At 48.1% G+C, this 25,677-nt stretch overlaps 1 long non-coding RNA gene across 3 annotated transcripts in view; it reads right to left on the bottom strand.

The window, feature by feature from the left end:
• Window positions 1-25,677, bottom strand: part of LOC105476840 (uncharacterized) — a 167,900-nt gene that overhangs the window by 6,301 nt on the left and 135,922 nt on the right. The window contains exon 8 of one of the 3 annotated variants that reach the window (XR_011615692.1): window positions 15,755-16,893. This is a non-coding gene — a long non-coding RNA (uncharacterized lncRNA). Of the gene's footprint in view, window positions 1-15,754; window positions 16,894-21,440; window positions 21,554-25,677 lie in introns of those variants that run through there. The other 2 variants (XR_011615693.1, XR_011615691.1) reach the window with 2 other exon arrangements.

The raw sequence follows: 25,677 nt of genomic DNA, 5'->3' as shown, positions 1-25,677 counted from the left end.
TTGATGGCCTAGGATTGTGAAACTCAAAAGCCAGAGAGATAGATACACATATTTTTTTCAAATCAGATATAATTTACAAACAGTAAAATTCACCTTTGAAAAAAAGGTGGGTGCCGTGGGTCACCCCTGTAATTCCAGCACTTTGGGAGACCAGGGTGAAAGGATCGCTCAGGGCCGGGAGTTTGAGACCAGCTTGGGCAACATAACAAGGCCCTGTCTCTACAAAAATAATTTTAAAAATCAGCTGGGTGTGGTAGCTCACACGTGTAGTCCTAGCTACTGGGGAGGCTGAGGCTGGAGGATCACTTGAGTTCAGGAGTTCCGGGCTCTGCACCACTGCACTCCAGCCTGGGTGATGGAGTGAGACCTGGTCTCTAAACAAATAATTTTAAAGGTGTACAGTTGTACTAGTTCTGACAAATGAATACAATCATGTATACCTGTCATGCACCACAGTCAAGATAGAGACTATTTTCATCACCTCAAAAAATTCCTCATCGGCCGGGCGCGGTGGCTCAAGCCTGTAATCCCAGCACTTTGGGAGGCCGAGACGGGCGGATCACGAGGTCAGGAGATCGAGACCATCCTGGCTAACACGGTGAAACCCCGTCTCTGCTAAAAAATACAAAAAACTAGCCGGGCGAGGTGGCGGGCGCCTGTAGTCCCAACTACTCGGGAGGCTGAGGCAGGAGAATGGCGTGAACCCGGGAGGCGGAGCTTGCAGTGAGCTGAGATCCGGCCACTGCACTCCAGCCTGGGCGGCAGAGCCAGACTCTGTCTCAAAAAAAAAAAAAAAAAAAATTCCTCATGTCCCCTTTGTGATCACCTCTCTCCTCCAGCCCCAGCCCCTGACAATCCTGTTTTCTGTTCCTATGGTTTGCCTTTTTCAGAATGCCATACAAAGAGTTTTGAGTCTGGCTTCTTTCACTTACTGTAATGCTTTAGAGATTCATCCATAATGTTGCGTGGATCAGTAGGTTGTTCCTTTCATTGCTGAATAGTATTCCATTGTACGGATATGCCATCATATGTTCACCAGTTGATGGACATTTGTTTTGTTTCCAGTTTCTGGCTATTCTGAAAAACCTGCTATAAACATTTGTGAACAGAGTTTTGTGGATATTGTGCCTGTATTTTCATTTCTCTTGGGTAAATTTCTAAGAGTGGAGTTGCTGGGTCATATGGTAAGGCGGAGGTTTAAATTTATAAGAAACTAGGCCGGGTGCGGTGACTCATGCCTGTAATCCCAGCACTTTGAGAGACCAGGTAGGTGAATCACATGAGGCCAGGGGTTCCAGACCAGCCTGGCCAACATGGTGAAACCTTGTCTCTACTAAAAATACAAAAATTAGTCAGGCATGGTGATGCATGCCTGTATTCCCAGCTATGCAGGGAATAGCTGTATTCTCATCTGTGAAGCTGAGGCACGAGAATTGCTTGAACCTGGGAGGCTGAGGTTGCTGTGAGCTGAGATTGCACCACTGCACTCCAGCCTGGGCAACAAGAGCAAAACGCTGTCTCAAAAAAAAAAAAAAAAAAAAAAAGATTGCACATTTAAACGAAGACCTCACCCCGACCCAAAATTACGTTATTTCTTTTTTTTTTTTTTTTTTTTTTTTTTTGAGACGGAGTCTCACGCTGTTGCCCAGGCTGGAGTGCAGTGGCGCGATCTCGGCTCACTGCAAGCTCCGCCTCCCGGGTTCCCGCCATTCTCCTGCCTCAGCCTCCTGAGTAGCTGGGACTACAGGCGCCCGCCACCGCGCCCGCCACCGCGCCCGGCTAATTTTTTGTATTTTTAGTAGAGACGGGGTTTCACTGTGGTCTCGATCTCCTGACCTTGTGATCCGCCCGCCTCGGCCTCCCAAAGTGCTGGGATTACAGGCTTGAGCCACCGCGCCCGGCCAATTACGTTATTTCTTAATGGCTCTAAAACGTCATTTGATGGCTGGGTGTGGTGGCTCACGCCTGTAATCCCAGCACTTTGGGAGGCTGAGGCAGGTGGATCACAAAGTCAGGAGATCAAGACCATCTTGGCCAACATGGTGAAACCCCATCTCTACTAAACATACAGAAATTAGCCGGGCATGGCGGCGTGCACCTGTAATCCCAGCTATACGGGAGGCTGAGGCAGGAGAATTGCGAGGCAGGAGAATTGCTTGAACCTGTGGGGCAGAGGCTGCAGTGAGCCGAGATCGCGCCACTGCATTCCAGCCTAGGCCACAGAGTGAGACTCCATCTCAAAAAAAAAAAGGCCAGGTGCGGTGGCTCACGCCTGTAATCCCAGCACTTTGGGAGGCTGAGGCAGGTAGACCATCTGAGGCTGGCACACAAAATTAGCCAGGCGTGGTGGTGGGTGCCTGTAATCCCAGCTACTCTGGAGGCTGAGGCAGGAAAATCGCTTGAACCTGGAAGGTGGAGGTTGCGGTGAGCCGAGATCTTGCCATTGCCATTGCACTCCAGCCTGGGCAACAAGAGCAAAACTCCATCTCAAAAGAAAAAAAAAAAAGTCATTTGACATGAAGAGTCATTTAATCCTTTTGAGGAATCATTTTGTTACTTTAAGTCATGTCACTCCTCACTCACTTCATTAGCATACACATTTGCTATTTATTTATCTATCTATTTTGAGATGGGGTCTCACTCTGTCATCCAGACTGGAGTGCAGTGGCACGATTTTGGCTCACTGCAACCTCCGCCTCCCTGACCACCTCAGCCTCCTGAGTAGCTGAAACCACAGATGTGCACCACCACACCTGGCTAATTTTCTGTATTTTTGGTAGAGACAGGGTTTCGCCATGTTACCCAGGCTGGACTTGAACTTTTGAGCTCAAGCCATCCACCTATGTTGGCCTCCCAAAGTGCTGGGATTACAGATGTGAGCCACCGTGTCTGGCCAATCTCGCAATTTATAATCTGGGCTATTTAGTTCAAGGCTCCAGGGACACTATTATGACCTCTCAAAGAGGCTGCTTAACTCAGCATCTATAAATCTCAAGCCTGAATGGAGACTACAGCCTCCTCCTTCTGCCTGAGTATTGAAAGAAAGGCATTTCTTCCAGCCGTGTATGGGACTGTCACACTGGGGTCTCTGTCTACCCAGAGTTGCTTTCTTATACACCCCTGTGTAGCCAACGGAAGGAGCAAAACATCTGGCGGTTTACTCTGAGGGTCTGTGCGTCCCACTTCCTTTCCTCCAAGGAGAAATTGCTGCACCAATCACCAATCACCTCTGTTTGACCAAATTTGAGAAAGAGCGAGCGGCAGCAGGGAACAGACTGGTGGGACTTTTGAAGAATTCAGGTAATCTGTTGACTCGTGGGTAATGCTTACTTTTTCTTTCTAGGCAATAAATCATGACTTACAAGCAAAAGGCTATTCCGAGTTTTAGACACCATCTGGATCCATTTCCCCCAAGGCCTAGTATCCAGGGTGACCCAGTACGATGGTAAATGTAAAGCCTGCTGAAATCGAGTGCCCGTGTTGGAGAACCAGACTCCAGACATTTGGTTCAAAAAGTGATGGTGACACAATGGGGTCAAGTGAAGCTGTCAGGAAAATAGCTGCTAATAATAGCTCATATGTATTGAGCACTCACTCTGTGCCAGACACCAAATGTTCCACATGTACTTTTTGTTTTTTTTTTTTTTGAGACAGAATCTTGCTCTGTCACCTAGGCTGGAGTGCAGTGGTGTGATCCTGGCTCACTGCAACCTCCGCCTCCCAAATTCAAGCAATTCTCGTGCCTCAGCCTCCCAAGTAGCTGGAACTACAGGCACACACCACCATGCCTGGCTAGTTTTTGTATTTTTGTAGAGACTGGTTTTCACCATGTTGCCTAGACTGCTCTCCAACTCCTGAGCTCAGGCAATCCACCCGCCTCCGCCTCCCAAAGTGCTAGGATTACAGGCATGAGCCACTGTGCCCAGCCCACATGTACTTTTTCATTAGCCTTCATATTAACCCTCTAAGGTAGGTTCTATTATTAACTCAGTTTTACAATAAATAAAACAGAGGCTGAGATGCTGAGTTCTTTTTTTTTCTTTTTTTTCAAGAGACAGGGTCTTGTTCTGTTGCCCAGGCTGGATTGCAGTGGTGCAATCATAGCTCACTGCAGCCTCAAACTCCTGGGCTCAAGAAATCCTCCTGCTTCAGCTTCCTAAAGCACTGGGATTACAGATGTAAACCACCATGGTCAGCCTGGAGTCTACATTTTAGCCACTATATATTCAACCTCCAACCCAAGCCCCACTATAGCAAAAATCCCCAGGGAAATAAGTCCAACAAAGGGAAAATGTGAGGACAAAGTGTTTCCAAGATTTCAGAATCTACTTTGAAGATCAATTCATTTCAAGAAGCCATTTATTTATTCATTTAACAAATATTAGGCTGGGCACAGTGACTCACGCTTGTAATCCCAGTACTTTGGGAGGCTGAGGTGGGTGGATCACCTGAGATCAGGAGTTCGAGACCAGCCTGCACAACATGACAAAACACTGTCTCTACTAAAAATACAAAAATTGGCCGGGCGCGGTGGCTCAAGCCTGTAATCCCAGCACTTTGGGAGGCCGAGACGGGCGGATCACGAGGTCAGGAGATCGAGACTATCCTGGCTAACACGGTGAAACCCCGTCTCTACTAAAAATACAAAAACGAGCCGGGCGAGGTGGCGGGCGCCTGTAGTCCCAGCTACTCGGGAGGCTGAGGCAGGAGAATGGCATGAACCCGGGAGGCGGAGCTTGCAGTGAGCTGAGATCCGGCCACTGCACTCCAGCCTGGGTGACAGAGCGAGACTCCGTCTCAAAAAAAAAAAAAAAAAAAAATACAAAAATTAGCTGGGTACGGTGGCAGGCGCCTGTAATCCCAGCTACTCGGGAGGCTGAGGCAGGAGAATCGTTTGAACCTGGGAGGTGGAGGTTGCGGTGAGCTGAAATCATGCCATTGCACTCCAGCCTGGGCAACAAGGGCAAAATTCCGTCTCAAAAAAAGAAAAAAGTAAATAACAAAATAAAAAAACAAATATTTATGAACATGTACAGATGTTGAGGATACAACAGTCACAACATAACTATGGTTCCTGCCCTCACAGACCTTATATTCTCTAAGAGGGACAGTTTGTAAAGAGAAAATTACAATACAAAATAATTTGCTTCATCAGAGGTCTGAAGGGGTGGTGTCAGAGGAAGAGGTGCCCACATCTGATCGTGAGTGTGAGGAAGGGCTTCCCAGGGGACATCTTCGGAGCTGAGTCTCAAAGAATTTGTGGGAATCACCAAATGAACATAGTGTGTGTGTAACACGTGTGTGTGCAAATGCCCAGGGATTGCACAGAAAAGGAAGAGGCATTGTGGGCAGAGGGCACATCTGGCCCAGTCCTCAGACCTGAGACTTCACGTGCATCTGGTATGCCTGGAACACAGAGTTCAAGGGAAACAGCAGGAGAGAGGATCAGGCCACACAAGGAGGTTGGTGCCAGGTCTTGAAGGGCCTTGTAAGGTGTCTAGGTTTTAACTCATAGGCATCAAGAAGCCATTAAAGAATTTCAAGCTTGTTTCCTTCCTTATGGGGTGGAGGGAAAAAAGATTTTTGAGCAGAAGCGTGACATTGTCAGATACACATCACGTTTCCACTCGGACAGTTATGGAAGGAAGGACTAGAGAGAGGCATAGAGGCTGGATGGAGGCAGGGAGGTGATTAAGGAGGATGTAGCAATATTGCAGGTGAGAAAAAGAGAAATGCCTAACCCAGGGCAGTGGCCGTGGGGACAGAGAGGAAGAGACAGATAAGGAAGGCTGAGCCATGGGAGTCAAGGGTTGTTTCACCACGAGGTGGTGGCTTGGTGAACTCACAGGCTATGGCTCCACCCAACACTTCCTAGCAGAGAACAGCGAACTTGATCAAGTTGCTTAGCCTTAAGTCTCTCCATTAGTAAAATGGGGATAAAAATGGTACCTACAGCACAGGGTTGTGGCAAAAATCAAATGAGATCCATGTGCTTAGCACAGTGTCTGGCACAGGAAGTGCTCAGCTACTTTTCTGTTTTTATCGTTTACTGAGAGGAAGGGAGGGCTCTAGGCTGGGTCCCAGGTTCCTGGCCTGGGTCATCGCTTATGTGCTCTAGGCTGAGGGCAGACTCCTGGAGAAGGCTGCAGTACTGAGAACATTGTGAGCTGATCCTCAAGGTCCACGACTAAGATTTGTAGTACTTTTTAGCCATGGAAGTAATGAATGGTGCTTCTGAATAGCTCCAGGTTCTCCAGAGGAGGAGGAAGACATGGAATAAGTAATCTCTCCCAACAATCCCATCTAATTTAACAGCATCACCATCCTCCCAGTTTACTAGGCTCAAAATCCAGGAGTCAGCTTTGATTCCTCTCTGTCAATACCCCTCACCCATATCTAACCCCTAGGCAAGTCCTGTTAGCTCTACCCCCAAAAGAGGTCTCAAATCTGACGGGCTTTCATCATCTCCAATGCTACAACCTGGTTCAAGCCACCACGTCTTGCCTGAACTCCAGCAATAACCTCCTTACCTGGTCTCCTCACTTCCACTCACGCCGCTTATAGTACATTTCCAAGAATAGCCACAGTGAGCTTTTCAAAGTATAAACCAGACCTCGCTGCTCCTCTGCAATCAGAATAAAACTCAAAGTCTTCAAGGTCCTACATATTCTGTCTGCCACCCGCAGCCTCGTGACCACAAGCGCCTGGACATTCTTTCTGTGCCTTGAACACATCAAGCTTATTTCTGCTCAGGGACTTTGTACTGAGGTATCCTCGCTTAGGATGGTTTTTCCTTGAATTCTCTCATGTCTGGCTTTTTCTCACCCACCAGGTCTCTGCTCAAATGTCAGCCTTTTCTAGCCCCACCTCACCCTTTCCTCCTCTGGTCACTGTTTATCTATTACCTTGTTTTATTTTCTTCATATCACTTATCACCATTTCCTTCCTTTCCTCTTCTTCTTTTTTTTTTTTTTTTTTTTTTCAGACAGGGTCTCACTCTTTTACCCAGGCTGGAGTGCAGTAGTACAATCCTGGATCACTGCAGTCTCAACCTCCTGGGCTCAGGTGATCCTCCCATCTCAGCCTCCCAAGTACCTGGGACTACAGGTGCCAATTTTTGTATTTCTTTTTTTTTTTTTTTTTTTTTGAGACGGAGTCTCGCTCTGCCGCCCAGGCTGGAGTGCAGTGGCCGGATCTCAGCTCACTGCAAGCTCCGCCTCCCGGGTTCACGCCATTCTCCTGCCTCAGCCTCCCGAGTAGCTGGGACTACAGGCGCCCGCCACCTCGCCCAGCTAGTTTTTTGTATATTTTAGTAGAGACGGGGTTTCACCATGTTAGCCAGGATGGTCTCGATCTCCTGACCTCGTGATCCGCCCGTCTCGGCCTCCCAAAGTGCTGGGATTACAGGCTTGAGCCACCGCGCCCGGCCCAATTTTTGTATTTCTTATAGAGACAGGGTCTCATCTATGTTGCTCAGCCTGGTCTCGAGCATTTGAGCTTAAGTGATCTGCCCACCTTGGCCTTCCAAAGTGCTGGGATTACAAGAGTGAGCCACTGCACCCAGCCCTTTCCTTTTTCTTTCTCTTCCTCTCTTTTTTTTTTGTGGTTTCCACAAGGAATAAGACCTTGTCTCGGTGCCTGTATATCCCACATGCCTTGAATAGTAAGTACGTGGTACATAGTAGGTGCTCCGTAAATATGTATTTTTAATTTGTTTTTGTTTTTGTTTTTATGAAACGGAGTTTCACTCTTGTTGTCCAGGCTGGAGTGCAATGGTGCAATCTCGACTCACCGCAACTTCCGCCTCCTGGGTTCAAGTGATTCTCCTGCCTCAGCCTCCCGAGTAGCTGGGATTACAGGCATGCGCCACCATGCCTGGCTAATTTTGTATTTTTAGTAGAGACAGGGTTTCTCCATGTTGGTCAGGCTGGTCTCAAATTCCTGACCTCAGGTGATCCGCCCACATCGGCCTCCCAAAGTGTTGGGATTACAAGCATGAGCCACCGCACCCAGCCGTAAATATGTTTTTGAATTGATAATTAAATGACTGAGTGAAGTAATTACAATAAAGTATGTTATCATGTAGTACAGCCATGGCAGCATTTGTGATGGCTGCTCAACTGTGTATGGGAAATATTTCCATCTGTCTGAGATTTATTTTTTATTTCATTGTAAGTTCTGGAAATATGCTTACCCATATCTGAGATTTAAATTCAATCCTGCCTGATAGTAAAAATTTGGACTAGACTTTTCTCAGAATTCTTAGCAATCTGGGATTCTGGGAGCCATGCCTTTTCTCAGGTCCCGAAGTGTTCTCCTTTCACCCGGTTCTTAGCAATCCCCAGACTAAAGAGCTCCTGTCAGCTGGGTGCGGTGGCTCACGCCTGTAATCCCAGCACTTTGGGAGGCCGAAGTGAGCGGATCACTTGAGGTCAGGAGTTCGTGACCAGCCTGGCCAACTTGGTGAAACCTCGTCTCTACTAAAAATACAAAAATTAGCCAGGCGTGGTGGCGTGCGCTTATAGTCCCAGCTACTCGGGAGGCTGAGGCAGGAGAATTGCTTGAACCCAGGGAGGCGGCGGCTGCAGCGAGCCGAGATCTTGCCACCGCACTCTAGCCTTGGGGCGACAGAGTGAGACTCGTCTCAGAACAAATTTTTAAAAAGGGAGCTCCTGTGGCCAAATGGTTTCTGAAATGGAAACCTGGCCACCATTCTTAACGGAGCAATCAGTCACCTTCATAAAACGCACTGCCAAAATTCTACTCAGATTGTTTTATAGTTGGTGTCACAGCAAAGACTCCCATTTGTGGAGTACATATGACTTCCATCCATCTTGCATGCCTCCTAGCTAACTGCTGTGCCAGCTCTGCGGGAGCAGGTGCTATCCTCCTCCTAATCTTGCATGTGAGGAACCCGAGGCCCAGAGAAGCCCTGTGACTTGCCTAAGCTCACAAAGCTGATAAGGAAGGAGCTAGGATTCATCCCAGCTCTGTTTGGCTACAATGTCTGGGCTGCTTTCACAACAATCTAGAGGCCAACTCCTTAACTCAGGGGGCAGATGGCCTGATAGCTACCTAGCTAATGCTAATTTGGGAAAACAGTCCTGAGATAAAGAGTTATAGAAAGCAGATTCTGTAATTAGCCTGCTGGCCCAGCAGGAATGGCGAGTTTTATCTCCTACAGATCAGAGCTATTTGACTTGCAGAGATTCAAGGGCAGGACTGTAGGGTCTCTAGAGAAAAGTGTTTTCAGGTTGGGCCCGGTGGCTCACACCTGTAATCCCAGCACTTTTGGAGGCGGGTGGATCATGAGGTCAGGAGATCGAGACCATCCTGGCCAACATGGTGAAACCCTGTCTCTACTAAAAATACAAAAATTAGCTGGGTGTGGTGGCAGACATCTGTAATCCCAGCTGCTTGGGAGGCTGAGGCAGAAGAATTGCTTGAACCCAGGAGGCAGAGCTTGCAGTGAGCAGAGTTTGCGCTACTGCATTCCTGCCTGGTGACAGAGTGAGACTCCATCTAAAAAAAAAAAGTGTTTTCAAAGACAGTGTGTCCATAACAGATGTCATACAAGGAAGAGCAATGTCTTCACAGGGAAGAGAACATGCTAGGGGACAGGACAAGGTGCTAGAAAGGCCCTGGGAAGGAGGAAAGATGGATGCTGAGTGTGGGGCAGAAAGGGTAAATGCATCCATAGCAGGAGACTTGGACAAGGGTTCTGTAGCCCCTGCTCTCCTTCCAGAATGCTGGTTTTTTTGGAACAGGGTCTCACTCTCACTCAGGCCGGAGTGCAGTGATGTGATATCGGCTCACTGCAGCCTCAACCTCCTGCGCTCAGGTGATCCTCCCTCCTCAGCCTCCCCAAGAGCTGGGACCACAGGTGGGTGCCACCACTCCAAGCTAATTTTTGTATATTTTGTAGAGATGGGGTTTCACCATGTTGCCCAAGCTGGCCTTGAACTCCTGAGCTCAAGCAATGCTCCTGCCTCAGCCTCCGAAAATGCTAGGATTACAGAGGTGAGCCACCACGCCCAGTCCCCAGAATGCTTTTTTTTTTTTTTTTTTTTTTTGAGATGGAGTCAAGCTCAGTCGCTGAGGCTGGAGTGCAGTGGTGCAATCTCGGCTCACTGCAAGCTCCGCCTCCCGAGTTCACGCCATTGTCCTGCCTCAGCCTCCCTAGTAGCTGGGACTACAGGTGCCTGCCACCGCGCCCGGCTAATTTTTTGTATTTTTAGTAGAGACGGGGTTTCACCATTCACAGTGTGGTCTCGATCTCCTGACCTTGTGATCCACCCGCCCGGCCTCCCAAAGTGCTGGGATTACAGGCATGAGCCACTGCGCCCAGCCCCCCAGAATGCTTTTTACTGCACCTCTGGCTGAAGTACCTTTTCATTCTTCTCAGAGCCTTTCATTGAGAGAACTTTTAACTGAGCAGAAAGAGGAAATCCCAAGTCCTTAAATGTCACCTCCTCAGAGAGGTCCTCCCTCACCTTCTAATCTAAATCAGACACCTTCCCCTCCCTATCAGTTATTCTCTATCACTGTCCCCAAGTACTTCTCTCAATAACATTGCTCACACTTTGCAATTATTTATGTATTCATTTTCAAGTTCTTTGTCTGGCTCTTCCCCTAGGGTAGACACAGTCTTGTTTTATTCAGCAATGTGCATTCAGAACCTAGAACAGTGCTGGCACAAGGTAAATGTTCAAAAACTATTTGCTGAGTGACGGCAGGAGTGAATGGTGTTAGGGTAGCTGATCCTTAAATTGGGCGGTCTTTGTGGCATGTAAATAAGTGACGGTGTAGGCCGGGTGTGGTGGCTCATGCCTGTAATCCCAGCACTTTGGAAGGCTGAGCGGGGAGGATCACTTGAGGCCAGGAGTTTGAGACTAATCTGGGTAATGTGGCGAAACCCTGTCTCTACAAAAAAATTTTAAAAATTATCCATGCATGCTCCTGTAGACTCAGCTACTCAGGAGGCTGAGGTGGGAGGATCACCAGAGCCCAGGGAGGTCAAGGCTGCAGTGAGTGTTTGCACCACTGCACTCCAACCTGGGCGACAGAGTGAGACCCCATCTCAAAAAAAAAAAAAAAGAAAAGACAGTGTTCTCATCCCCTCAATACCTGCGTGTAGGTAGACTCCAGGCTAGACTTAACACAAAGGACATGAGGACCACTCTCTTCCCTACTGAGGTAAGGGGAATTCTGGGCTGCCTCTATGGCAGTGAGCCCAAGTCAATTCAGTGCCCGCTCTCTCCTCTGCCACAGAAGCCCCTAGTCAGCTGGGGGCAATGTTGGGTGAGGGGAGGTCACGGGGGGGCTGGCCCCACTTTGTGCTGCCAGCAGTGCTGGTTGGCTCCCATCAGATATATGTGAGCTCTTGGCAAGCAAGAGGGAAGAGAGCTGTGGCAAGAACAAAGTCCGACCCTGCCCCGACCCCACTGGACTTGCAGGCTGCTGAGGGACACCAACTGGGACTGGGCTAAAGAGACCATTATTTGTCAGCTAATAATCAGGTGTCTGGGGGCAGGTTATTTCTCAGCAGGTTGAAAAACAGGGCACCCATGATATATTGTTTCTCCTTTGGCCTTCCTAATAGCAGGGTTCACCCAGAGGCCTGGCTGACCTGGTTCTTTTAAGGGGGACTTGAAATATAGATAAGCACCCCGCCTCATGGAAGCCCTTCTGTACCCTTGGCTTGCCCATTTTTTTCTTGGTGCCATCGTTTTGTTTATGAACTGTGGGACTTTTTTTTCTTTTTCTTTTTTTTTTTTTTTTTTTTGAGACAGAGTCCCCTTTTGTCACCCAGGCTGGAGTCCAGTGGTGCGATCTCGGCTCACTGCAACCTCCGCCTCCTGGGTTCAAACAATTCTCCTGCCTCAGCCTCCCCAGTAGCTGGGACTATAGGCGCCTGCTACCACACCCAGCTAATTTTTGTATTTTTAGTAGAGATGGTGTTTCGCCATGTTTGCCAGGCTGGTCTCAAACTCCTGACCTCAGGTGATCTGCCCGCCTCGGCCCAAAGTGCTGGGATTACAGGCATGACCCACCGCGCCTGGCCTATGAACTGTGAGACTTCTGAGAACTGTTAGTAGGGAAGATAAATGGAGCCAGGAGACGCCTCACTTTGGCTTCAGCGGAACCCATTGTGGTCCAGATTGGGCCGCTGTTTGGAACTTCTGAATGGTATGAATCCAGAGGAGAGAAACAACATTCTGCTTGTTCTCTTGGGCCCTCATACCAGAGATGTTTACATCATGGGCCTGCAGTTTAGAGATGCTGGTCATGTTTCCCCACCAGTGTGAGGGGTTTAGATGGTCTTGGCTTATCCTCACATTTCCCCATATTTTATATTTTTGAAAAGAAAATTAAGATAGTTTATTGATCACCTGCTATATTCCAGGCACAGTACTTGGCATACTTTTCAAAGTTGTCTCATTTCATTTGCATTAAAATCATTTCAGGATACATTATTATCCCTTTATATACATAAGAAGATGGGGGTTCAGAAAAGTGGAATAAATTTACTAAGCCCTCTTAGCTCAGAGGTTAAGTGAGAATTTGAATCCAGGATGTCTGGCTCCTAAACCCATATGTTCTGCCCATTCAGGGGCCACGAGGGATGGGAAGGCTGGAACAAATTACAGGGTGGCCTGACTTCATTGCTTCTCAGTATGATCTAATGCTAAAGCACATTTAGCTTGTTTGCTTTTCCTGGGGAGAAACACAGGAAGGGAAGAGGGGTGGAGTAAAAAATATTATTTATTTTTTTTGCTGGGACTCAATCTGTTCTCAGCATCCCATCCCATCTGGGCAATCTGAGCCTTCTTCTTCTTCTTCTTTTTTTTTTTTTTTTTGAGACGGAGTCTCACTGTATTGCCCAGGCTGGAGTGCAATGGCACGATCTTGGCTCACTGCAACCTGTGCCTCCTGGGTTCAAGTGATTCTCCCACCTCAGCCTCCCAAGTAGCTGGGATTACAGGCACCCACCATCATGCCCAGCTAATTTTTGTATTTTTGTAACAATGGGGTTTCACCATGTTGGCCAGGCTGGTCCTGAACTCCTGACCTCAGGTGATCCGTGATCCGCCACCTTGGCTTCCCAAAGTGCTGGGATTACAGGCGTGAGCCACTGCACCCGGCCCTGAGCTTCTTTAAGTAGGCCACTTTGTTACCGTCCTGACGGAGAAAAGGTGACGCTGGTAGGGGCTAACCCCAGTTTGGTCTAGAACTGGCCGTTCCAGTGAGCTGAGGGGTCTGCATAATTGGATAATATAGCCACACTTTTTCAGTCCTGCCCAAGAATATCGGTAAGAATAAAATAAAAGTTAGCCTGCGTCCATGTCTCCTGCCCTAAACAAAGGAAAGTTCAGTGAGACAGAACCCCCAAAGCAGTGACTTGTCTTGCAGGCCAATGACTTTGTGTCCCCAGCCTCTCTGCAGCTGCTCTGGCCTCTGCTTTCTGGGATGGAGCCTCCGCTCGGGGCCCTCCACAGCCCAGCTCCAGGAAGGTGACTGCTTCCTGGTTTGAGATGTATTCTTTTTTTTTTTTTTTTTTTTTTTTGAGACGGAGTCTCGCTCTGTCGCCCAGGCTGGAGTGCAGTGGCCGGATCTCAGCTCACTGCAAGCTCCGCCTCCCGGGTTTACACCATTCTCCTGCCTCAGCCTCCTGAGTAGCTGGGACTACAGGCGCCCGCCACCGCGCCCGGCTAATTTTTTGTATTTTTAGTAGAGACGGGGTTTCACTGTGGTCTCGATCTCCTGACCTTGTGATCCGCCCGCCTCGGCCTCCCAAAGTGCTGGGATTACAGGCTTGAGCCACCGCGCCCGGCCGAGATGTATTCTTAAACTGTAATCATACTGTGCATGGAGTCAGCCAAAGCAGTGGCTATTAATAGGGAGGTGAAGAAAGCTGACTCAGAAGGAAGCTGACTTAGGCTGGAAAGGAGAGCCTGGCCACCTTGGCCTACAATTCTCAGCAGGAGGTCAGTGAGAGAGACCTGAGCTCACTTCGTCCCTGGGCAGGAGTCAGCATTATCTGGATCTCTCAACTTTGGAAATAGAAACCCAAAGCAGTCCTGATCAAAGGGATATTGAGCTGTCTTTCCCAGGTCCTTGGGGAGTCTCCGAGCCCTTGAGTACTGATAGCTTAAATAGCTATGACTCAGCAGAGCGGCAGCTCTTCCCTCCCGATGTCATGGGTAGATGAGACTTGGAAAGGGGCCCTGGGACTCCATTTCCGTGACCTCCCTCAGCTGAGAAGCCAGTGCTGAGCCAGCCCTTAGCTGGCTGGACAACCCATTGGCAGAGACACCCAAATAGGGAGATTCTGTTTCTGGCTCCTTGGAGGTGACCATTTTCATTTCAGGTGAAGGACCACAGTAAATGAAGGGCAGGGTGCAGGAGGGCCTCACACTGTGGGGGAAAAGGACATTTTTAGCAATTTCTGTCAATGCCATGCATTTCTCAGAGAGTTCAGACTTTAGCCGTCTGGCAGGCTCCCCATCGTCAGGTAGCTGGAAGCAGGACAGATCCCCGAATCTGGCTCAGGATATGCCCTGGAGGAAACAGGACTGCCCCTGGATGCACAATACCCTCACTCTGCAGCAGCCACCAAACAGCCCTCATGCATGCGGCTTCGGCTCGTTCTCACCACCCCAGGACGTGGGTGGTATCAGCCCTCTTAGCTAGCGAGGCAAACAGATTTCAAAAAGGTGAAGTGAGTTGGTCACACAGCTAACAGGTAACGACGATGGGAATAAAACCTCAGTCTGCGTGCCCCCGGAGGAAAAGCCAGGCATGAGCTGCCCTTGTGCCCCAGGCACAAGCCCATCTGTACCACTTCCACCTAGACCCAGGTGTCCCCGACTTTGTCGCTACCCAAGTGCTCACACTGAGGCCAGGGTGGCGAAGCTCTGGCGTGTGTTGGGTAGGGGTGCTAAGAGGTTGGGGGAGCACTACGTCATTCTCTTGCCTTTCTTTCAGGTGGGTGGGGTTGCCGAGGTATGTCTTCTCAAACTGGAAGATTCATTTTCATTCCTGGATCTCCGTAGAAGGAGGTTCGGATGGAGGTAGGATGTGGGAGGTGTTTTCTCTTCCTCCCTAAAAATACTTATTAAGCACCTCTTGGTTTCAGCTCTGGGCAGCCTGGGCGCTTTCAGATTATAGAACAATTTCATGACACCACGGATCTGGTATTTTTCTCTGCTGTTTTTCACACAGTCTTAATATAGTTTTACCTGTTAAGAACTATCCACATGTGTATATCTTTTTAGAGTTCTAAGACAGCATAATCTACATACTTATATGTACCTATAAAATATCTTTTTACAGAATAAAGGGCATGCTATTAAGGAATGACTTTTCTTCCACTGATTGTCATGTGGATCACCTCCTGAACCTGAAGGAGGTTCCAGAACTCCACACACTGGGTCCTGAGCTCTAGCAAGTAGCTGAGGGAAGAATTTTCAGCCCCCAGCTGCTAGGGGTTCTCAACACAGAAGCAGGACCAGACCAGGCTTTTAGGAATTTATTCATCATTTTACAGCCATCGTGGCCTATCGAGAGCGGGAGTGCTGGAGAGTCATTTCCTGACCGTCAGGCTCTGAGCTATTGTTCTGGGGTCTTGCATACTCTTTTGGTCAATTATTTTTTTCTGCTTTTAGCCACACAAGCAACAGGATGGCGCAGCATCCAGGTTCAGAAAGCTGCCTCCTCTCACTTAGTCAAAGTTAATTAATTCTCACTGTACCTTGAACTAGGTCAGCTGCAGGGCTGTGCTGGGCCTGACCTGCTGTCAGGGGAGGGCTTTTCTCGTCGTCTCTTGATGTGCTGTCCTGGGCAGGGAAAGTGGGAAGGGGGTAGGTTTCACCTTTGCGTGGGATCATCTCTCCTCCTTTCTTCCGGGGAGGTGACCATTTTCAGATCTGTGGGTGGGGAGGAAAATCTTCTCTTCCAAAAATAATCTCTCTGCAGTGGGGTTTGAAGCTGGACCAAGCTGCTAGCGCTATTTTTACCCAGCTTTCAGTTCAGGGTGTAAATAGCAACTCTGGCTGTTTTTTCCCACAGCTGACAACAGAGTCAACCTCTTCGAGGCAGGAGCATTCTGGCATCTTGCACAGAGAAAACAGAACACAATTTTCCCTGGGGCCCAGTTGATGATTCCTGGACTGTGGGGTCGGTATCCAGGGCTGGCACCTCCACGGTTCTGTTATCTTGGTCTCCACTATAAACACCAGGCCCCATGAGAGCTGCTGGGCTGAGGCTCATTTAAAGAAGCTTCCTGCGGAATGATGAGGGAAAAGGCAGGTCCGTAAATCCCCGCCTGCGCCCGCCGAGGGTTCCAAGAGCATGAGCAGCTCCAGGCTCCAGCTGGCTGTCCCCCTTGCCCTCCTTCTTGCATTAGCAGGCACTTCCTCTAAGACTGCTGCCCTGGGAGGGTTTCTTGCAAACCCACTAGTTCTGAAGAAAGACAGAGAAAACATCCACTTAAGGCTGCCCAGATGACAGCATGTCTCTAAAAATATTTAAGTCTCCTAGTTTTCGAGCGATCGAAGGCCCCACAGCCTTCAGCACTGGCGTCATTTAGAGGTCATGGTGAAAGGACTGGCTCCCTCCTTGCCCCCATTTAAGCAGAAGCTGCGAGAAAGCTCCCAAAGCCTTGGGTCATGTCTCTAACAGGCACGGGTGAGTGGGAAGTTCAGCCTCATAGAAGGCCCCTTGCTGGTGCCCCTCAAGTTTATCATGAGGACGATAAACTTGCAAAGCTGAGATGCGCCCATCACGGTGAGCAATTCTCTCTATTGCTTCTCTTCTGGGGAATGAACAGGCTTCATATGCTTTTCCCTGAGGCCAGGTTTCTTACCCAAACCTGTCCCTGGAGTCTTTGGTCTGAAATAAGAAAGGAGTTTTGAGTCAGCAGGAGAGCCACTCTTCACTGTGAATTACACAGCAACTCCTTGTGGAGCTGCCCGTACCCTTCCCCCGGGTACACATCAATCAATCGAAATATTTTTCAAATATCTACCCCATACCCAGAACTGGGCATTTAGGTACGTGGTTCAAGTTTCAGATTCTTCCAGCAGATGGTTTGTATGGGTAAGAAAAAGGATTGGAGGTCAGGTAGGCAGCGGAGCAATCCCCAACTCTGCCTTTTTAAAAGCGGTTTCAGTTGCGCATCCTTGGAATTGATTCTGGGCAGCTGTTAATTGCAAAACTCACTGCCAATTATCGATAGCTAAAGTGGCATTGGAGAGCTTCTCATGGTAAAAATAGGGGCAGGTAATAGATGAGAAAATAGCTTTACATTTGAGAAGAGAGGATGGGAACATATTGTCTCAATCTTGCTGTGTTCGAGGTTTCCTTTGTCAGCCTGGGTTCTCTCCCAGGGCTGGCCAGCAAAGTCTACTTAGTGACCTCCAGCAAATAGCCCACCAGCAAGCTACTTAAGATTAGAGCAAAACTTTGTCTTGGCAGCAAGAACAGAGGGGATCCTGCTGAGTTGAGGGGATCCTGCTGAGTTCAGGGCATCCTGGTTCTCACCAGGCTCAGTCACATTAAACAGCCAATACCACTTTTAGGAAAACCCGTGTTGAATGTTAAATGTACTTTTGCCTCATTTGGGGGGTTATGATTGTCCAATTCAGCTGGTAGTTTGTGTACCAACCTTCAAATCGACAAACGATGGTTATTCAAGGACGTTTCTTGAAGCCTAGATGGTACATGTTTACCTTAAAAAGCAAAACCAAAAAACAGAAACAGGAAAAAGTGCCCTGGTGAGTAAAACCAAAAGCATGTGGTAGACAGACACAATGCAGGCCTGAGTGTTTTGAACAATGCTCATGGCCCCAGCCTTGACACTGGAGAAACTGGGAACGTGGTCACAGACTTCCTATGTCAAGTGTTTCCCTGGATTTCCTGGAATCCAACTCGAAGTGCCACTTCCCCTGGTGCCACCAAGGAGTTAAGCTTTGGTTCTGTTCTCCCAGTGACTAAGAATGCTCTGTGTGGCTCTGAGATCATCCAGAAAGAAACTGACAGCCGGCGTGGGAAGTGTGTGAGCTTTCAGTGCTCTTGAAATGCCTTTGATGGGCATGGTGAGAGAGCAAAAGGCTTATTGCCACCTAGTGCCCCTGATTGTGTAATTTCGTCGTGAGCTCTTGTTTCTTCTTTTGAATTTTGCATAATTTCAAATGAAGATCTCCAACTCCTTGGGGAGCTTGATTCTGTGATGTGTGAGTTATTCTATGGAGCTATTCTATATTTTAGACAGCAAACATATCCCACCACTTGGAAATATCGCCCATTTTGATTGAAAACAAAGTAGAATCAATTGACCTGACCAAATCACACGTGGTGTGTGTGAGGGAGGGAGACTGGGTCTTCCCACTCCTGATGTTTTCTTTCTTCTGAAAGGAGTCCAAACACTCCTGGCTTCTCTCCGCCTGCCCCCTCTTCCCTGAGAAGGAGGAGTGGTTTAATATGACTGGTGAGTTTGGAAGGAGGAACTGTGCCTTATATCATCCTCTCTTCTTTTCTTCTTGGGAGCAAGCTTCGCTCCCACGGGGTGGGAAGAGGAGGCCCGTTCCAGCTCAGCTGCCTGTCACCAAGCCGCCAAGTCTGCCTAATTCTGAAGTTGAGTATCGGGAAGCTTGTTTGTCTGATGATATAAGCCACGTTCTCTAATATCAGCTTTATCAGTAGAAAAGGTTATTTTTGGTCCTTGTCTAGCTTGCTGCTATCTTCTGATTCAATTAAAAATTCACAGAGAAGGGAGCAGACTGCTATTTTGGGGCCTCCTCAAAGACCCCAACGTATTTACTGGAAGATTTCCTGTGATTAGGAAAATGCCAGTGTTGGGGTAAGGTCCGACTTCTAGATCCACATCGTCACTTTCTTACAGAACACCAGATTCCTTAGCTGTCGGCTGAGTAAAGAGAGTTCATGGGTGTTCCTTGCAGCTAAAATGCATCCATTCAAAAGTTATTTATTGAATCCTTACTATGTGCCAGGGAACACATAGGTGATCAAGAGAAACACAGTCTTGGGCCGGGCGCGGTGGCTCACGCCTGTAATCCCAGCACTTTGGGAGGCCGAGCTGGTTGGTCACTTGAGGTCAGGAGTTTGAGACCAGCCTGGCCAACATAGTGAAACCCCATTTCTACCAAAAATACAAAATATCAGCTGGGCGGGGTGGCAGATACCTGTGGTCCCAACTACTCGGGAAGCGGAGGAACAAGAATCACTTGAACCCAGGAGGTGGAGGTTGCAGTGAGCCAAGATCACACCACTGCACTCCAGCCTGGGCGACAGTAGTGAAACTCTGTTTCAAAGCAACAAAAAAAAAAAAAAAAAGAAAGAAAGAAAAAAGAGAGGGAGACACACTCTCTACTGTCACACAGTTTATAATTTAACTAGGGTGTATCAATTTAAAAGTTTAATGTTTCAAGTGAAAGAAAACAACCTCAAATAGGCTTGAGTAATACAGGAATTTATTGTCTCACTGGAGATCCAGGCACAATTTGATCCAAGATTCAAACGGCATGGATCCATTTCTTGGCTCTGCTTCCTCTGAGTTGGATTCATTCTTTAGCCACCACATGTTGGAACCCCTCTCTCCTGGCAGCTTCAAGCTTTCCACGACGGCTGCAGCAGATCTAAGACATACCATTTACCAGGCTGACAAGAGTCCAAGTTCCAGCAATCCCTGGGGGTCCATCCTGAGAAGGCCATCTCAGGTTATAGACCAGCGTAAATCAGGAGCTCACAGGACAGAAGACGCTGATTGGCTCACACCCAGTGGGGCCCACCCCCTGATATGGAAGACTTGGGCTCTTTCCAATTCCAAAAATTTGGGCATCTATTTGGAAGGGAGAAAGGGCCACAACCGATAACTGTTTATGATAGAAGGAAAAACAATAAATAAACTTATACTTCTGCTCTGAGGGAATCATTCAGCCTGCAGAAAATGGAGACATCTCATTACTACCTGGAGAGTGAAACACAGGCCTGGGGATCCAGAGATGTATTTGGATTCCAAATTCTGTGTGGGTCCCTATACACAGCTGACCCTTGGGGACATTGTAGAGGTTGATACATGGTAGACTTTGCTCCTTGATCTGTCCCTTCAGTAGTTACCCTTAGGTTGTATTCTGCTGTGTGATCGCTTTTCCCTTACTTACATATTTATTCGTTTGAGATGGAGTCTCACTCTGTCACCCAGGCTAAAGGGCAATAGTGCAATCTCGGCTCACTGCCACCTCTGCCTCCTGGGTTCAAATGATTCTCCTGCCTCAGCCTCCCGAGTAGCTGGGATTACAGGTGCATGCCACCATACCTGGCTAATTTTTGTATTTTTGGTAGAGATGGGGTTTCACCATGTTGGCCAGGCTGGTCTCGAACTCCTGGCCTCAAGTGATCTGCCCGCCTCGGCCTCCCAAAGGGCTGGGATTACAGGCATGAGCCACCACAGAGGATAGTATGTGCCTGAGAGAGATGCTAAAAGGATGACTGAGGCCGGGCGTGGTGTCTCACGCCTGTAATCCCTGCACTTTGGGAGGCCGAGGCGGGCGGATCACGAGGTCAGTAGATCGAGACCATCCTGGCTAACACGGTGAAACCCCGTCTCTACTAAAATACAAAAAATTAGCCGGGCGCGGTGGCGGGCGCCTGTAGTCCCAGCTACTCCGGTGGCTGAGGCAGGAGAATGGCGCGAACCCGGGAGGCGGAGCTTGCAGTGAGCCGAGATGGTGCCACTGCACTCCAGCCTGGGCGACAGAGTGAAGACTCCGCCTCAAAAAAAAAAAAAAAAAAAAAAAGGATGACTGAGATGATATTCACAAAGTACGTGGTGCAAGTCACCAAATAAACCTAAGCTGTCTGTTGGCGTGTGTTCATTATTCTTTCAGATTTAAGGACATTCAGCTGATGGTTTAGGGACTAAACATTAACCACAGCGGGACAAGTCAACACAGCATGAGCTGTGAGCCATGAAGATGCACAGGCCTTTGGTGTTCTAAGTTCCACAGACCTGTGTGAAAAACATATAACCAAAATAGATTGAAAATGGACAGAAATGCCATCAAACATGCAGGGTAGAGAGAGTGCTCCAGTTAAGACCTCGGCCAGTTCTTTTTTTTTTTTTTTTTTCGAGACAGAGTCTTGCCCTGCTGCCCAGGCTGGAGTCCAATGGCATGATCTCGGCTCACTGCAACCTCCTCCTCCTGGGTTCAAGCGATTCTTGTGCCTCAGCCTCCTGAGTAGCTGGGATTACAGACACACGCCACCACGCCTGGCTAAGTTTTTGTATTTTTAGTAGAGATGGAGTTTCACCATGTTGGCCATGCTGGTCTTGAACTCCTGACCTTGTGATCTGCCCACCTTGGCATCCCAAAATGCTGGAATTACAGGCGTGAGCCACCACACCCGGCCCTTGGCCAGTTCTTAAGAGGCATGAGTACTTGCTAAGCAAGTTGAAGTGCCAGTGGTGCCTGAGCAATCCTTTATTTCTTCATTCAGCAAACATTTTTTGGGGTATCTTCTATACAAGAAGCTATAATAAAAACAGACAATCAGTTATGAGGCAGGCACTTAAATCCTTCTTAGAGGCCGGGCGCGGTGGCTCAAGCCTGTAATCCCAGCACTTTGGGAGGCCGAGGCAGTCGGATCACGAGGTCAGGAGATCGAGACCATCCTGGCTAACAGGGTGAAACCCTGTCTCTACTAAAAATGCAAAAAATTAGCCGGGCGTGGTGGCGTGCGCCTATAGTCCCAGCTACTTGGGAGGCTGAAGCAGGAGAATAGCATGAACCTGGGAGGTGGAGCTTGCAGTGAGCCGAGATCACGCCACTGCACTCCAGCCTGGGCGACTGAGTGAGACTCCATCTCAAAAAAAAAAAAAAAAAAATCGGCCGGGCGCGGTGGCTCAAGCCTGTAATCCCAGCACTTTGGGAGGCAGAGACGGGCGGATCACGAGGCCAGGAGATCGAGAGACGATCCCGGCTAACACGGTGAAACCCCGTCTCTACTAAAAAATACAAAAAAACTAGCCGGGCGAGGTGGCGGGCGCCTGTAGTCCCAGCTACTCGGGAGGCTGAGGCAGGAGAATGGCGTAAACCCGGGAGGCGGAGCTTGCAGTGAGCTGAGATCCGGCCACTGCACTCCAGCCTGGGTGACAGAGCAAGACTCCGTCTCAAAAAAAAAAAAAAAAAAAAAATCCTTCTTAGAATAAAGAAGGGACCTCCCTTTATAAATAGGTAAATTATTATAAAAGTTATATGCAAAGCTAAAATGAACTAAAGATCTATTATACAAGAGACAGAAAAGAGAAAACTAGTTTCAGTATTTGGGTGGAGGCTGGAGAAGAAGTGGGCTATACCTGGGATGGAATGAACCGACTTTGTGTTAAGTCATAAACAAAGATATAGGGGTAAATGGAGAGATGGCAATCAATTATATGAAGTCTTGTTTGGTTGCTGAAAGAAATGTGACCCAGTCCTCTGAATGCCCTACAGCAGCAGTTTATGTGCAACTTGCCTACTGCTCTTATTCTAACTTGTATCACAGTGGGTTATTTATTCATTCAATTATTTGGTTACTCATTGAACATTGATGCAAGGCTTGATATGTGCTAAGTATTGTGCCAAGGGCCAGTATACAAAATAGAGTGAGACATGGTTTCTGTAGCTCAGTCTAGGAGGGTAGGAGGCATATAAAACATAATTATAGCCTGAGCACAGTGGCTTCTACACTTTGGGAGGTCGAGGTAGGAGGATTACTTGAGGACAGGAGTTGGAAATTGTGGTACTCTATGATTGTGCCATTGCATTCTAGCCTGAGTGACACAATAAGACCTTGTCTCTAAAAGAAAAAATATATATAATCTAACATGAGAGGTGCTATAATAGAAATACGCCCTGAGTGCTTGGAGGTGAAGTCTTCCCAAAGGAAGTGATATTTGAGTGGATCTTGACAATAACAGGAGTTTCCTAGGCTGAATTTCCAAAGTAGCTGGAAAGCCCCTGAAAGAGGAGCCAGAATGGTGTGTGAGGAAATGCTGAGTGGTTTGGTATATGGGGATCTTTGGGTATGTAGGGAGAGTGTCAGCAGAGGAGGCTGAAAACGTAAGTGGGCTAAAAGGTAAGTCACATAGAGCTTCACAGATCTTGCTATGGGCTTTGAACTGTGTAGACAAAAGGATTTGTTGAAGAATTTTAGGTAAATGATTGGCAAGATCAAATCTGGGCTTTGAAAGATGTTCTGGCAGCAGTCTGAAGGAAGAGTAGTAGTGGGGAAGGACTGGAGGCCAAGAAATCAACAGGGAGGCTATTTCACTAATCTAGGTGAAAAGTGGTAACATCTTGATGATTGAAAAAGAGGGAACAGGCCGGGCGCGGTGGCTCAAGCCTGTAATCCCAGCACTTTGGGAGGCCAAGACGGGCGGATCACAAGGTCAGGAGATCGAGACCATCCTGGCTAACACAGTGAAACCCTGTCTCTACTAAAAAATACAAAAAACTAGCCAGGCGAGGTGGTGGGCGCCTGTAGTCCCAGCTACTCGGGAGGCTGAGGCAGGAGAATGGCGCAAACCCGGGAGGCGGAGCTTGCAGTGAGCTGAGATCCGGCCACTGCACTCCAGCCTGGGCGACAGAGTAAGACTCCGTCTCAAAAAAAAAAAAAAAGAAAAAGAAAAAGAGGGAACAGAATGGGTTCAAGGAAGAACTAAGAGATTAAATCAACAAGGCTTGGTTATTGGTTGGAAGGAAGATGATGTAGGGAAAGAAGGCATTAAGAATGACTTGGGGCTGGGTGTGGCAGCTCACGCCTGTAATCCCAACACTTTCGGAGGCTGAGGTGGGCGGGTCCTTTGATCCCAGGAATCAAGGCCAACCTGGGAAACATGGCTGAAACCTCATTTCTACAAAAAAAAAAAAAAAAAAAAGCAAAAAATTAGCCAGGCTTGGTGGCACATGCCTGGAGTCCCAGATACACAGGAGGCTGAGGTGGGAGGATCACCTGAGCCCAGGAGGTTGATGCTGTGGTGCACAATGATTGAGCCACTGCACTCCAGCCTGGGTGGCAGAGTGAGACCCTGTCTCAAATAAATAAATAAAAGAATGACTTAGAAGCCAGTAGCCCATGCAGCTGAGGAAACAAAGGTGTCATTAACCACAGTAGGGTATAGAAGAACAGGAGGAAAGATAAAGACAGGATAACGACATGCTGTGTTTAAGATACCCACACAACATTCAAGTGGACAAGCCCCACTGGCAGTTGGAAATCTCTGTCTAGAGTTAATGAGAGAGCTGGAGGCTAGACACTGAGCTGGGAATAAATAGGTGCCAAGGCTACGGACATAAAGGGCATATACCCACCAAGTACAGCTGGAAAGTGAGAAGATAAGAGACACCAGCACAGACCCTACAGAGCACTAATATAAATGGATTGATCAAAGGGGAGCCAGAAAAGGAAAGTAAAAAGAGGTGTCCAGAACAGCCAGGAGAACTGGCAGAGACCAACATCTTAGAAGGCACAGGAGACAAGAGAAGGAGGAGGCAGTCAAGTAGGTCAGAGCTGCTGAGAATTCTAGTGTAGCATTTGTGACATTTCCCCATTAAAGAGCAAAGCCTGTGACAGTAGGAACTCCTGGCACAGTACTTTGTATAAAGCAGGCAGTATCTGTGCCATGATCTATAGATAGACATATAGATGTACCAATTTGGAGACTGCTAGTAACTGCTAGATGCCCAGAGACCTCAAATCTGGAAACATCGCAATTTTAAAGTGTTATTTTAGGGTCAAATTAGCAATAAAAACCGTACAATATTAAAAGAGATTCTACCTTTCCTCAAATTCCATTAAAAATAACTACTACCGCCTTGTGTATTTCTTTATATTTGATCTTCAGGAGAAGATACATGGTCAGCAATATAAAATGAGGAAGCTGGGGTAATATAATTTATCAGAACAGAGGAGTTCAGTTGCAGTTGCTGGAACACAGAAATTGGTGTCAATGTGTTTGGCCTTTACGAAAGTCTTTCTGAGGGCAACATCATGGTATTTTAGGAACTAAGCAATTTCTTCCTCCTCTTCCTCCCCCTCCCCCTTCCCCTCCTCCTTCCCCCTTTCCTCCTCCTCCTCTTCCTTCTTCTTCCTCCTCCTCCTCCTCCTCCTCCTCTTTCTTATTCCTCATTCTGTTGCCCAGGCTGGAGTGCAGTGCCTGTGGCTCACTGCAACCTCTGCCTCCCAGGTTCAAGCAATTCTCATGCCTTAGCCTCCCGAGTAGCTGGGACTAGAGGCACATGCCACCATGCCCAGATAATTTTTTGTATTTTTTTTTGTATTTTTTTTTTTTTTGAGACGGAGTCTCGCTCTGTCGCCCAGGCTGGAGTGCAGGGGCTAGATCTCGGCTCACTGTAAGCTCTGCCTCCCGGGTTTATGCCATTCTCCTGCCTCAGCCTCCCCAGTAGCTGGGACTACAGGCGCCTGCCACCTCGCCCGGCTAGTTTTTTGTATTTTTTAGTAGAGACAGGGTTTCACTGTGTTAGCCAGGATGGTCTTGATCTCCTGACCTCGTGATCCGCCCGTCTCGGCCTCCCAAAGTGCTTGGATTACAGGCTTGAGCCACCGCGCCCGGCCAATTTTTTGTATTTTTAGTAGACACAGGTTTTTGCTATG

Source organism: Macaca nemestrina, chromosome 17, assembly GCF_043159975.1.
Source record: "Macaca nemestrina isolate mMacNem1 chromosome 17, mMacNem.hap1, whole genome shotgun sequence".
Classification (NCBI taxonomy): domain Eukaryota; kingdom Metazoa; phylum Chordata; class Mammalia; order Primates; family Cercopithecidae; genus Macaca; species Macaca nemestrina.
This window is presented reverse-complemented; position numbering and strand designations above follow the sequence as displayed.